Below are 11,800 nucleotides of genomic sequence, written 5' to 3'. Positions count from 1 at the left end.
GGAAGAGAGAAAGGGGAAAAGTTGGATCTTGAATACCTGTTGAATAGGGAAACGAAGTGTACCTCGAGATCGGAATTCAGAAATTTTTACGTCTTCACCGAGGTATGTGGACCTTTCATTCGAAATGAGAAATGAAGGGATATCGTGGTACTTCCGCAATTTCGAAATAATGGCTTTTTTGAAAAGAACGAAGCCCGTGAAGAGGTAGGGCCCGGAACGGTTCCATCGCGCGCGTCGTTTCCCTCGCCGTTCTTTTTTGTCATTTTCAGAAGAGATAACCCTGCGGGGTCGAATCACGGCAGGAATCCCGTGGCGAACGATGATAGAGAGGGTCCCTGACGGCTGAAGGAGGCGGGGGAGATAATTGCGCGTCGGGGTTGACTTATAGCTTCTAAAATCGGTCGCTTCTCCATTCGAAATCCTTGTTCCGCCGTTCCCCCTTCTGGCCGTCCTGCAGGGATGACGAACTCTCATTAAAATCCCGTCGTTTAAACGCGTTACGCGTCCCGGTCCAGATACGACGACGCGGAATAGACACCGGCGAAAAGGAACCGGGGTGTACAATAACGAAAGTAGCGAAAGGGGAAGCAAAATATGAACGATCCGCGTAGCTAACGAGCGAGACCCAGGGCTCGGGTGCCGGAATAATCTCGCAACGAGGCCGAGAATGGATTATTCGTTTGGAAGTTTCCTAAACGACACCTTACGCGTCGCTGTGCGCGGGCCAGATTGAAATCAAAGTAAGAGAAACTTCGAGTTTCGTGTAATTACAAGTGTTTCCTGCCGGAGAAGGTAACCCGGGCTCGACTAATCCGAGCCGTTGGCAGGCACTTAGCGAAGTTTCGATTGTGCTCAGCATGCATGTTTTCAGCGTAAACCCTGCCATCGCCGCGGCGCCGAACCTCTCGCTGCAGCGGAATAACAGGGTGAGACGGTGCAAAGGTGGGAGGCAGAGCTACTCGAGGCTGCACGAGGATCAGGTGCAACCCCGGAGTATCCCTCGTTTCTTTTCATCCCCACCCGTCGCCGCGAACCCCCTGGTTCGGCCCGCCTGAACATCCAGCCAATTTTATTAAGCGATATTTCTCTAATTATCTCAGTCGCGGCTCGTGGCGTGAGCGAAACTTCGCGCGCCTAACCGTTTCGTAGCCCATATTCATGGGGGTGGCGCGGCGCGCGCTGCGTTAAGCGCCTCGAAAGCATAAACATTAAAAAGGGCCGGGGTGTCGAAGTTAGCGGCCGCTCAGCCGGCTTACTTCCTCCCGGCAAACTGGAAAACTTCCACCGTCGGGCATCTCGAGGAAAAACTTGAAAGATTAAACGCCGGGCGATGCTATCGCCGGGACGCGAAACGGACGGCCGACAATGTAGGGCCGTGAAGAGGCGCCTTTCTTTTCGGTGATTCTCAAGTTTACGGATAACGAGGCTTCAACGAGGTGTACCGTGTTCGTTTATACCTACGATTCGAGTAGCTGCTGGATAGAATGTTGTCTTTGGTTATTTACATAGAGCGTTGCGTGGAAGAATTGAACGCCACTTGACGCTAACAAGTGGACGATCAGCTGCGAACTAAATACCGAATTTAAAGAGATGTTTCTTTATTGCAAGAATGTAGGGAACTGTTTGGAAATAATTGTATATCACTGTGTTTCGAGGGATGATCGAGCAACGCGCATCCTAGATACGTTACTGGCGGGTTAGGGGCTCGAGCGCCGTAGCTTCTTCGCGTCTGGAATGGGGTTCGTTATCGCGCTCGATGTTTATTATTAGAGTTGGAAACCGCGGACAATAATTGGATGGTTTAACCGGCTGAAAAACTTTCTTGTAACTCAGAGTGCCGCAGACGTCGCCGCGATTGTAATTGTAAATCGACGCGTTAAATAAAGAAGACCGCGCCGGTTTACCCGCGAACAATACGCTCATCTTCTCGAATGAGATTCGAAGTTTGCAACAGTCGTAAAAAGAAACGCATAATTTGGGAAGTTTAATTTTCGAACGTTATCAGCTTTTCGCGTTCGAATCGCGACGATCTTCGCGCAGAGATCCCGCAGCCAGAATTCACTCGAAGTGACTGCACCTCGAAATGGAGCGGAATAAAATTCACGGCTCTCCCGAACGGCCAGGTAATTACGTGTAATTTATATTACTTGCCATTGAGATGCAAATCCGTGAACCATGCATGCCTGTCCTAGGCTCGACGGTGCCGTTTCCCCGCCTCCCGAATCTCCTCGTCATTCGTACCGCCATTTTCATTGCACCCTTTCTCCCCGTTCCCCTCCGCCACAACCCCCTGCGCCGCGCGTCTTTTCTCTCCTCGGTATTATGTTCGGTACTGAAAAGTCGCTCGATCGTCTGACGATATTCTTGAAAAGGGGAACGGACCTGTTCAATAAAAAGGTCTGCGGTACGAGACGTCCGCTGGAACGGCGAATTCAAGGACAATTTCTTTGATAAGAAAAGACCAGACTTTGTCTCACTTACGTCTTCACGTTCGCCGGTCTCTAATATTTCTGGTCACCTCTGCTATCTAACGGACGCGAATCAGAGAGGTGACAAATGCTGGCATTAGCAGGGGGTTAGCCGAGTTATCAATCAGACAAGGAGAAAATCTTATTAACGGTTCGCTGGCAGGGCTGGCCGCGAAACAATTTTGCCCAATTCCAATGTGTCCCTTTTGCGGGCAGATTCGGGACGTGAATTATGCGTGGCATCAAAGGGCGATAGACGCGAAGTGCATATTCCATATATGCAAGAGAATTCTGCAAGTGGAGATCCGTAGAAACGTGGTCGGAGATAAATAGACAGGAAGGCAGACCGGTACCGACACGCCGGTGACGGAAGAGAGACGGCGCGAGTCGGCGGCTTAGATACGGCTGAATTGGCCAGTAGCGTCAGTCTTTTGATCTAAACTAAAATACCAGGCCGAAACAACGGCCAAAGCAAATCTGTTCAAAGTGCTTGTCCTCTTCAAAGTACTTGGTTTCGTCTATCTCGCTCCGACCCGCTCCTAGGCATACCCCAATGACCAATTATCTTTGTATCTTTGCCGATGACAAGTGAACCGCGAGTAAACTGTCAACCGGGGGGAAAGGGTTTGGTATAGTGTCGGTTTATCGGCAAGGGTTGTAGCCGTGGCACTGGCTCTCCTCTCGTCTCACTTTCGCCTCTTTCTCTCCGTCACCCAGAGCCTACCGTCGCTTGGTAGCCTCGTTCAGTTGCAGCGTCCCCGCTTTTCTTTTGTATTCCTAATTTTCGCCGTATTCCCCGTCGTAATCGTAGCAGGTGACGCCTTACCTGCGGATCGATCGAACGAGCGGAGACGCGCCGGAAACCTCGGCTACAGTCGCCCGCTGCTACGTACGAGGAATTAAAGTGAAACTAAATTAAACTTATTCTCGCGGTGCAACCTGTAACCCGATTTGTCTTCGAAAGAAAACCGAAATGCCGGCCAGGTGCATGAAACTTTTAATTGAAATTCGTACGTCGGATTAATTATACATCGCCCCGACCGTACAGGATCAGAAACAGTTGGGGGGGAGAGAGCGTTCGATCAACGAGTCCCATGATCGGACACCTCGTGTTTCCCGAACGAAAAGAGCATCGTGACCCGATCGATGCCTAGCAATACCACGGAACGGAGAACAGCGCCACGCTGGGACGTTGGATATCGGAGAATATTTAAAACGTATTTCCCTTATCCTATATACCGTCGACTTCGCGCTCCAGACAATCGTCCTGGAAACAATAGCTATCTAATGCGAAATGGGATGCCTCTTGCGTTTCCGTGAACTGGCTTCATTCTACCGTGTTGCTTGTTCGACGCTTGGAATCTGGTACGGTTTGACGTTCGCGACTCTCTAATACGTCTCATTAGACATTCCTCAAACGATCTCTGTTCCAGTTACAACTCACCCTCCCAAGAACTCACTCCTAACAATTTTCCATTAAATCTGTATAAAAAAAAAAAGATAAAACGGCTGCCACTAATATTTATTCCTCTTTCATCGCTCCCTCGCATCGTGCAACGAGTACCACGAGCCACAAATTGTCGTTGCTCACCGCGATTTCCCGCCTTTCTTCTAAGTCGACCATATAAATCTTTCCTCAGGCTCGCAGGATTATTAATTCGTGAACGCGGATGGCTACGTCGTCGCGGATGGCTCGTGAAACAGGTCGTTCTACCGGCTAACGAGAAGAGTTGAAACGAGCAACGGGGTGTTTGGTGTCCAGCACACGTACATAAAGCAGCAAAGAGTACTTATTGTTCCTGATGTCGCCTTTCATTTAACGCGCCACGATCCGCTATCTAATCTAGCACGAGTAATCCCTCTGTCCGTGGACGTACGAGTAGATTCGACCTTACTACCCCTGTGCAGGATCGTCGGACCATTCGCGTGATTCGCATTCGTTAGCAGCCTCGCCGGAAAGAATGCCAGTTTAATCCGTATTACCGTTTTATTCGCCGAAGTGAAGGTTTCGAGACCTCGGTGGTTAACCTTCTTTACTTACAGTTTGGTTGTGGGATTGGTCCGCGATAGTGGTTAGCGGCAGATTAAGTTTAGTAATGGAGCTCAGCCACACTTCCCCGCCGCTCCACTGCTACTTGTAAGAGGTTACTTTTACCGGGTAGTGGGTTAAACTTGCATTACTTCGTAAAGGTACGGTTTTGTACCTATGAAAATGGTAATTTTCCTATAAATTTGTAAGGGGCCTAGAGTCCCTCCGCGTTTTCCATCGATCACATTACCAGTCCTCGCGCGTTTGGCAGCGGAGCGTCCACGAAATAAATCGAGCGGTTTTTTCGGGTTCCCTGAGAGATCGGGAGTCGACCCGTTTCCACCCGGACGGACGTCACGTTAATTTCGCAGGACGTTACATTAATTCCAAATTGGTTTCGTCCGAGCGGAGATTCTGGAGCGGTGGTACCGCGCCCAGGACGGAGGATCACCGATCCGCAGAATACCCAGCTTAGTTCCATCGTAATTACAGAGCAGGACGAGGCTTAGCCGATCTTTATTTATACACGCGTGACGTTGCGACGCGAGCAGCGTCATAGGAAGCGTTTAATGCGTCTCTATCGAGGGAATCGACGCTGAGGAACTGTTGATCACAGACCCAGCTACGGAATCGATGGAATTAAAGATCGAGGAAAAGGATCGGATTTCGTTCGGCAGTTATCGTGGATACTTTCTTATTTCACAGAGACCCGTCCTCAAAAGTTCACAGAGTTATAGCATCGGGTTCGAGTTTTTATTAAAACCCGGCGGGAGATCGGAGTTGCGAAAGGCAAAGCCGATCTATTTACGGTTGTGGCTCGCGTGTTCCGTTTCATTCTTCCAGCCAACATCGATTCCATCGTCGCAAACAGTCTCGAAAGTAACCTGCGCCCGCCTTCCTGTTACGGTCCTCGAACCACCGGACGTTCGGGGGGGTGGCGCCTAGAATTTCCCGGGGCCCTCGAACAGCGAGGCCATTAGCAGTCGATCGAAAAATTAACGAGCGCACGTACGAAGGAAACCGGGCGTCTCTAAGCCACGTATGACGCATGTCGAACGGGTTATTGGGGGGGCTCGGGCATTCGAGCGGGAAGTGCGGAGAATTCGTGGCCGCGCTAAAAGGAGCACGTAAGGCGAGAAAAACGGCGGAGGCAGAGACGATCCCCGAGCGACGGAGGGAGGAGATCTTTTAAGCACCATGTCGCTATATTTAGGGCTCATCCTTATCTTCGACGACCCCTTCTAACCGCAGTTTTGAATTGCGGCGCGCGCACCGTCGCTAACCGCCGGTCCACATCGCTGGTGATTTCACGATGGTGTCAAAGGAAGGGGTTGCTTGCATGACGAAGGCAGGTGTACGGGGTTGAAGGGGGGAGGCGATCGGTGGCGAAGCGGAGGACGGCGAACGTCGGGACCAGGGGCAAGAGGGAAAGTGGTTGGAGAACGGACGAGGACGGAGGTATCGAAACCACCCCGCCCTTCCCCGAAAAACGAACTAAAAGGACGAAAGGAAGAGAGAAGACGGACGAACGACGAAACGGAAGAGAGTAGCTCGACGGTGGTGGGGGTGGAAGAGAGTGAGCTGTCTAAACAGGGAGAAATAAAGACGTAACGAATGTGCGTGAAGAAGAGCGAGGACAAAGGATAACGTGGAAGGAAGAAGAGACGCGGAGGGTGGTAGTGACGCGGTGGTGGCGGGAAAGAGAGAAAGAAAGGGAGAAAAGCTGGTAGGGGTAGGTAACCGAGCAAGTGGCCAGAGGTGAGAGAGTAGGATAGTCGTGTATAGTCGTGGTATAGAGACAAGGGGGATGAAGCTGCTCACGGAGGAAAGGGTGTTGTAATGAAGCTGCGCGGGAGAGGTGGACGCTGGAGAGAGGTCGATGAAGAAGGGGTGGAGAACGGGTCGTAGAAGGGAAAGAGAGGCGGCTGGCTACGCGAGAACTTACCGGATAGGAAAAGAGAGAGCGAGTGCGCGGAGAGGGGTTGGAGAGGGAGACAGAGGAGTATGTCACGCTCAGAATTCTGGTGGGAGCTCGAACAGGGGTGGGAGAGATGAGTGGCGCGAAGAGAGAGGGGTGTAAAGAGGGGTTTGAACGAAGGGACAGAGCCATAAGAGGGTTGATGGTGGCCCGGGTTGGCCCCAGTAGCACAGTCGCGCGCCAAACTCTCGAAGGAAAGCACGTACTCGGTTCAACGCGCTTCCGCACCTATCTTCCAGCCAGATTTTTTTCTCCATCCCCTCGCTCTCGCCACCCACTCGACCCGTCGCTCAACTTTCGCTGCGTATCCAAACGACACCACCTACTTTTTCGTCCAATCCACGCGCGATACGCTACTTGCCTGTGACTGCCGATACGTACGATGAGACCGATTGAAGATCGACCAAATGACGAATCGCCGACGAAATCGTTCCTGATCGAAACCAACGACGCTGGAGGTGCGAAAGACACAGAGACGTGTTCCAGGTAATTAAGCCACTTTTCTATTATTGGCATAGGTTAGATCGATCGACGGTAATACTGCTAAAGCATTCACGTTTTCATGGAATCAATGAACGCAGTATCGTCGCGAACAAAGTTAAAAAACGCTGTTATCGGTCGCCGTTTTCCATCCTGGACTAATATCCGTAGCGGGCGTCACGGTATGTGCCGTTTCAATTACCACGGAAACGGAAGTTAATGTGTCGTTTATAAATAAAATGCGAGCGTCGAAACACCGCTGTTCGGCCGTACGCAATGGCTCGTGGAGCAATTAAACGTTTATCCCGCCGTGAATGAATCCATTCTCCGGATAACCAAATAACAACTTGCATTCCATAAATGTTGCGACGCCGCATTTCAACCGACCAAATCCGAACGCCTCTTTATTGATCGATAAACCGTACTTCTTCCGTGTGAACGTTTATCGATATCGATAACCGAGGCACGAAATTTCCGGTGAAAACAGAGTCTCGTCCACGGTGTCGAGCTCTTTTTGTCCCGACAGCGCTATCAACAACCGGACCGTTTGATAGAATAGTTCCCGTGTCGAATCGATGAGCATCGAACACGCGACATCGTCCGACTGAAACTTTCAATCAAGTTTTATCGGCCCAACAGCTCTACGGGAACCTTTTCCATACCGTCTGACCGCGCGCAAACGAGAGGTACAACGCGGAAAAAATATTTGACACTGTCCGGTTGATCAATCCAATTAAGCGTATCCTTCCGTTCGAACGCGTTTCACTGTCGCGATTAATCGTCTGTCGTCGGATTCTGTATCCATCCAGCAGCTTTCAGCTCGGAACAAAACGGATAAAAGTAAAAAAAAAAAAAAAAAACATGGAGAGAAGAAAAATGAAACAAAGAGAGTCAACGGGAGGCCTGCGGAACGAGCGAGCCTCCGCCGTAATCGTAGCATTATCCGATACAGCGTCGCGCGGCGGTTAAGCGGCGAATAATTATTGCGTTGCCCTCGTGCAACGCGTAATAAACGTTATCAAGTTCAGAGCCTAGCGTCGCAAGCATCCCCGCACGTACACGCGCAACATATTTCCATTCCGTCGCGCACGAGCATCGGGAGGAAACGCCGTGATGAAACGATCTCCCTCCCGCGGCTATAGCCACGAGATAGATTCCGTGCCGTAATTCTCCGTTGTACGTGTTAAATATCGGCAGGTTGCCCGGGGAATTATGAATCTGTGGCTGCGTTATCAACCTGATACCGTATCTAGGCGCGTGTCGCCGCGTAAATCGCGCGGGTGTAACGTCGTCGAAGTTCGTCAAATATAATTACGTCGCATCGGTGTATCGGTTTACGGAGCCGCGAGCACGAACCGTCCGCTGCTAGGCATCGTTAAACAATTCCGTCACGAACGGTTTGCGCGTTTATGTACGTAACGTGTCCGTAAGCGTGTAGTCGCGAGCGCAGCCTTGTTCCGCGGGAATTAATTACTTTGCGAAATACTCTGACCACGGGAAACAGTTTGCCATACTGGGCAGTCGCACGGCTGAAAGGACCGCGCGTTGTTTCTCCGAGCGGCGTGCAGCCGAGTCAAGGGACTGGCCAGATCGTCCGAGGGTTTTAGCGTCCCCGCTAACGGGATTAAATGCTAATTAGATTCTTAGCACCGCGAGATTGCGTGGCACGCCGAACTTTTAATTCGATAAGTATCCATTAACTACCGGACCAGACAGGGAGGCCAGATACCGAAAGGGGTGGCGGAGGCTCGCGGTGGTGGCGATGAGAGATAAAGCAAGAGGGACGCGGTGATCGAACGCTCATAACGAATATAATGTACCCACGAGTGCCGTGGAATCATCGTTCCTGGCATCGCGAACGCGTTTCGAACGCCACCGATGATCGATTGCCCCATGGAATTTCGTATCGCGCGGAAAATATTGACGGCGACGTACACTCCCCGTGTATCCCTTCTTCTATCCCTTGGAGGGAGCCCAGGCGGTCGGATGATACGATAGTCGATTGAAATCCGTTTCGTGCCACGGAGTACCGGTGGATCGTCGAGTGTCTGACGCAATTCTAGAAGGCGCCCTGGGTGCACGTTGCAACGACATCGAATCTGGTAATGGAAATCGAATTTCTCCGGGAGGAGCTTATCGCGGAGACGGATATGTAATAAATAAAGGAGTTCCGTTATCGAACCCGACGGATGGAAACGGGGCCTAATAACCGTGCACGCGGATGTAACGACGTCGTACTCGCCTCGAATTGAACCGGCGCCTTTCTCGCGTGGTTCGTCTTCGCTTTTAGAACGAGGATTCCCGACGAAATTAGTAACGGGGAGCAGCAACAGCGACAGTGGATTCAAACGGTCCCCGCGCGACACGACGATATTCGTGTGCTCATCAGGATAAAACGATCCTCCTCGTTTCGTCCCTCTCGACCCTGTATTTCCTCTGACAACCGGTTTCAAAGTTTCTTGTGTAAAACCTGCTCCATCGCCGCCGTAAAAGTGCGCTTAAACTCGGCGTAATTTATTTTACGTCATTCCCCCGTCTACCACCCTCCTATCCGCGCCGGTTTCCTACCATCCCCGCCGCCTCTGTGCTCCCCGAGGTTTTAGAAGAAGGAACTATATACCACCGTAAAGAAGAAACTATACCGACGATTTCGCGGCAACAAAGTATCAGCTAGTTGACCATCCCGCGATTTACACTTCAACTTTTCCTCGTTACACGCTTTTACACTTTTCACTTTAACCGCTGGCCCGGATATCTCCTTCGTATTAACGCGAAACCTCGTCGAAGCGGTATATATCACGGTCGCAATTTCTTCCCGACCGATTATGCGACGGTCCGTCGCGCTAATAGCCCGATAGAGAGGACAGGCGGAATAGAAGATTGTGGGAACTCGAATAGATTAAGGGTGAAATCGGCGCGTCTTAATACAGCCGGCGAACGGGCCGCGACGAACGAAGAAATACAAGACGTCGTCGGCTTAATCTTCATCCCTTAACGAGACGGCCCGACCAAGATCCCTGAGAATCTGAAACATCGTTTAAGGAAATCTTGCCTTAAGTCGAGCTCCGTGGCGTTTAACGCAATTGGGGCTCATTTAAAAATCCCATCAAAAATGTACTTGGAAATATCTGCGTGCTCCCGAGTTCTCTCGATCGTCTTTCCCTCCCTCTCTCTCTCTCTCTCGTCTTTCATCGTGCTATCGCTATTTCAACCCTCCGGGGTTATTTCTCCGCTGCCCTACACTCTCCCACCTTCTCCGCCCGCTCGCTTCTCCTTGATCCTGACCATCCCTTTCTTCCTTCGCCTCGCTTCGCCGCCTCCCGCGTTTCGTCTCGCGCCCGATCTTCCTCCTACCTCCTTTTTCTCGTCCACTTCTTTTTAGTTAACGGATTGCGCCTTCCTCTCCTCTCGTTTCACTTCCGTCTCTCGAGCTGACGAGGCTCGAAACACCGCGCAAGAGAGACGACGGGATGGCGACGGTGGTAGGGGCGGCTGATTGGATTGTAAGCTCAATTTACACTACCTTCGGTTTCCAGCTTTCTTCCTTCGTTTTTTCTTCCTCTTTTTCTCTTTCTTCTTGTCGCGGGAACGAGGCTGTGCGCGCCGAGCCGCGCTTTCACGGGCTGCTCGTCGGAAAGTTAGAGTTAGGAGCGTGGCCGTGCACGCGCGCAAGCGAGCAAGCGGAAGAACAGGACGGTACGATGGATAACAAAGCGTCGTTATAATGACCGGGACTACAGGGAAACTTTCGACAAAGTGGAATTGAGTGTGCATGATATTTCGCGGAGTTACCTTTCCTCTCTCGTGATTCGTTCGTTATACCAGGACGCCGGAGTCCTTTTCTTTTTTTCTCATTTTTTTTCTTCTTTTTTTTTACCCCTCGTTTCTCCTCTTTTTATTTTCATTAGAACGCATACTCGCCAAAGCTGGAAGCGGATCCTTTACTACCGTATCCCCGGAAATTTCCGTGCGTTTCACGCAAGAGGACCGCTGCGGAGGAAAATCCTGTGCCCAATAAGCCGCTCCAGCTAACGAATCCATTGTTCGCGAAACACCGTGTCCACGCGAGCCGTGCACGACTCACCTCGATACCAATCATACCCGATGTCAGGTCGAGCCATCAACGATTAGACACAGCCAGGGATTCGTCTTGTCAGCCGGAGGTAAACCAGGCCAAACAAAGCGAAGAAAAAAGAAGGGAAAACACAGAGAGAGAGAACGGAAAAACAACGAAACAAACAGGCGAGGGAAAGAGCACAGTACAGAGAGTCAACACACACGTGGAAAAATTGGAAACCGATAGGAAGGGTCTGGGCTCGCGCGAAATGCACGAATGGTTTCCACCGTGAAGGGCCATAGAGGCCCGGTTGGATAGAAACACGAGCTGCAAACCAGAGATAGCGGGAAGAACGAAATGAAATGGTAGGGATACCTATTCCAGCAGGACATAGCCCCTCTCATTGTCCACGGTCAACAGTTTTTCTCCGTTTCCGTTCGACCGATATTGCCGCGAATCGGTCGAGCCCCGCGCCCAATACCGCTTCTACACCCGCGATAAAAATTAATTTGCAACGATCCCCGCAAATACCACGGCGGTTTGCTGTTGCTCTTTTACCTCCTCTCGTTTGCCCCTCTCTTTTCTTTGTTTTTATCCGCTGTTTAATAAAACGTTTCTGACCGTCGAGTGTTTATATGAAAATCTCGGGGCGTGCGTGCACCGGTGGGCGGGTCTACCTAGCAGTACGCGGCAAGTGGCGCGGGGCGGAATAATTAAAAATGCGATGCGAAAAGAATGTTTTAATCGCGGGGAGTACGAGCCACCGGGGAATTTCGATGTTTTCGCGT

This window comes from Xylocopa sonorina, chromosome 11, assembly GCF_050948175.1.
Source record: "Xylocopa sonorina isolate GNS202 chromosome 11, iyXylSono1_principal, whole genome shotgun sequence".
NCBI classification, from domain to species: Eukaryota; Metazoa; Arthropoda; class Insecta; order Hymenoptera; family Apidae; genus Xylocopa; species Xylocopa sonorina.
This window is presented reverse-complemented; position numbering follows the sequence as displayed.